The sequence below is a fragment of the Gossypium arboreum genome, chromosome 7 (assembly GCF_025698485.1).
Source record: "Gossypium arboreum isolate Shixiya-1 chromosome 7, ASM2569848v2, whole genome shotgun sequence".
Taxonomy (NCBI): domain Eukaryota; kingdom Viridiplantae; phylum Streptophyta; class Magnoliopsida; order Malvales; family Malvaceae; genus Gossypium; species Gossypium arboreum.
This window is the reverse complement of record NC_069076.1, coordinates 11491433-11494132: the sequence shown is the minus strand read 5'-3', so window position 1 is coordinate 11494132 and position 2700 is coordinate 11491433.

The following is a 2700-nucleotide window of genomic DNA, read 5'->3' as shown; positions in this document are numbered from 1 at the left end:
CGAGCACCAAAGCTAATTTTGGGCCCCCGTTGGTGCAGAAGCGTCGGCACCATACAGTGTCTCTGTTTCAGACACATGAATGTCCCCTGGTAGCACATTGACCAAGTTTTTTTAGCTCTTTAGGGGGGAGGTGATATTGAGGCGAACAGGGGTTGTCCAGGGCACTGCCCACGCCCATTTCATGCCCAGACATCGGTGCCCCCCCATTGCCGGTTAGGTTCCCGGTGGTGCTCTGACGAGCCAACCCGGAATATCGAAAACGAAGCTACAAGTCATCCCGGTCCCTCCCCCAGGTCCCTCCCCTTTTGAATCATCCCGGTCCCTTCCCTTTCGGAACAAGATCCTCCGGCACCTTGGGCCCTTGGTCGTGCCGGAGTATCAGGCACCCTTGGTAACCTGGGACGCGATGGTGCGAGAGTATCGGCACATTGCTGCTTGGACATGCTGGAGCCTCGGCCACCATCGGCAACCTAGGCCCTTGGTCGTGCGAGAGCCTCGAGCACCATCGGCGCCTAGGCCCTTGGTTGTGCGGGAGCCTCGGGCACCATCGGCACCTTGGTGCTTGGATGTGCGGAAGCCTCGGGCACCATCGACAACTTAGGCCCCTGGTTGTGCGGGAGCCTCGGGCACTATTGGCAACCTAGGCCCTTGGTCGTGCGAGAGCCTCGGGACCATCGGCACCTAGGCCCTTGGTCTTGCGGGAGCCTCGGCCACCATCGGCACCTAGGCCCTTGGATGTGCGGGAGCCTCAGGCACCATCGGCAACCTAGGCACCTGGTCGTGCGGGAGCCTCAGGCACCATCGGCAACCTAGGCCTTGATCGTGTGAGAACCTCGGGCACTATCGGCAACCTAGGGCTTGATCGTGCGAGAACCATGGGCACCATCGGCACCTTGGTGCTTGGATGTGCGGGAGCCTCGAGCAGCATTGGCACCTTGGTGCTTGGATGTGCGGGAGCCTCGGACACCATCGGCAACCTAGGCCGTTGGATGTGCGGGTGCCTCGGCAAATAGGGCACCCTGGTGGCTCGGATGTCTTGGGCTAAAGAAAAGTGTCCCCGTTCGGACATCTGAATGTTGCACGGTAGAAGATTGACGAAGTTTTTAGCTCTTTAAGGGTAGAGATCCACTACCCCGGCGTGGCCCCCTCGAACCCGAGGTGGGGTGCGTCCATGACCCCCCTGGTCGGGTAGTCCCGCAATGACTCACCAACAGTGGTGGGTCAATCGCCAACGCTTAGTGGCAGGGTGATGATTTTTCGCCGGTCAAGCCCGTGCCCATAGAAATGTAGCCAATGACTCCAAGACCAGGTTCCCTATATCGGGCAAAGATCTCTTAGGGTGGCTTATGCATTGCTATGGGCTCGAGCTTGGCTTGTCCATTCTCCCGTCATGTTAAGGATGCCTTGTGCCTTCCAAGTCGGCGACCCATCGGCGCCTTGGCCTTGCTCAGATTCGAAGCGCCGTGACCCGGTACCAAGTCCCTTTGGCAGCGGCTCCTTTGGGGCGCAAGTTGAGTTTGTAGGCTCGGCCTTGGCTCGACCAAGTCCCAATGGGATTTTGTCCCTCGTAGTTCTCGTGCTAGCGTTTGTGGTGTGCCCTCGTTTCATTGTTCCTTCATTTGCCCTACCAATACATTGGTTGGGTGGGTTGTTGGCCGGTGTGCGTGGGTGCTACCACTAGTGCGCAATGGGCATATGAGTGGTGTTTTGGTTGTATGTATTGGCGGGCTCCATGCTACCTACATCGAGGCTGTCGAGCCACACTCCTCTTCATTAACTCCCCTTGTTCTAATTGAACCTGGGGATGCGATCGGATCTGTGTTGCGTACCTAAGCCGGATGGAATTATTGATGTGTTGCCATCCCTTCTCCATCTCGTGCCCTTTGGGAGTGCGTGGTGGACCACAATTGTGCCCTGTGTCCCGAGTGTGCCCCTTAAATCGGTGTGGCCTCGTCGGTGCTTTGGTGCTCGTTCGGCTTTCGGATGCGGAAAATATTTTTGAGAGTAGGGTTTAGGCCCTTGTCTCTCGATGCCTATGCATTTTTCTCTTGACATGGATGATGCTCGTGCTCTGTTATGGCCTCTTCGTTGCTCACGTGGCATGTTGAGAGCCATGCGATGTCGGCGTTGTAGAGGAATGCTACCGGTTGATCCAAAAGAGTCATATGCTTGTCTCAAAGATTAAGCCATGCATGTATAAGTATGAACAAATTGAGATTGTGAAGCTGCGAATGGCTCATTAAATCGCTTATAGTTTGTTTGATGGTATTTGCTATTCGGATAACCGTAGTAATTCTAGAGCTAATCGTGCAACAAAACCCGACTTACGGAAGGGATGCATTTATTAGATAAAAGGTCGACGCTGGCTTTGTCCGTTGCTTCGATGATTCATGATAACTCGACGGATCACACGGCCTTTGTGCGCGACGCATCATTCAAATTTACGCCCTATCAACTTTCGATGGTAGGATAGTGGCCTACTATGGTGGTGACGGGTGACGAAGAATTACAGTTCGATTAGGAGAGGGAGCCTAAGAAGCGGCTACCATATCCAAGGAAGGCAAGGCGTAGCGCAAATTACCCAATCTTGACACGGGAGGTAGTGACAATAAATAACAATAAGCGGCTCTATGAGTGCAGTAATTGGAATGAGTACAATCTAAATCCCTTAACGAGGATCCATTGAGGGCAAGTCCGGTG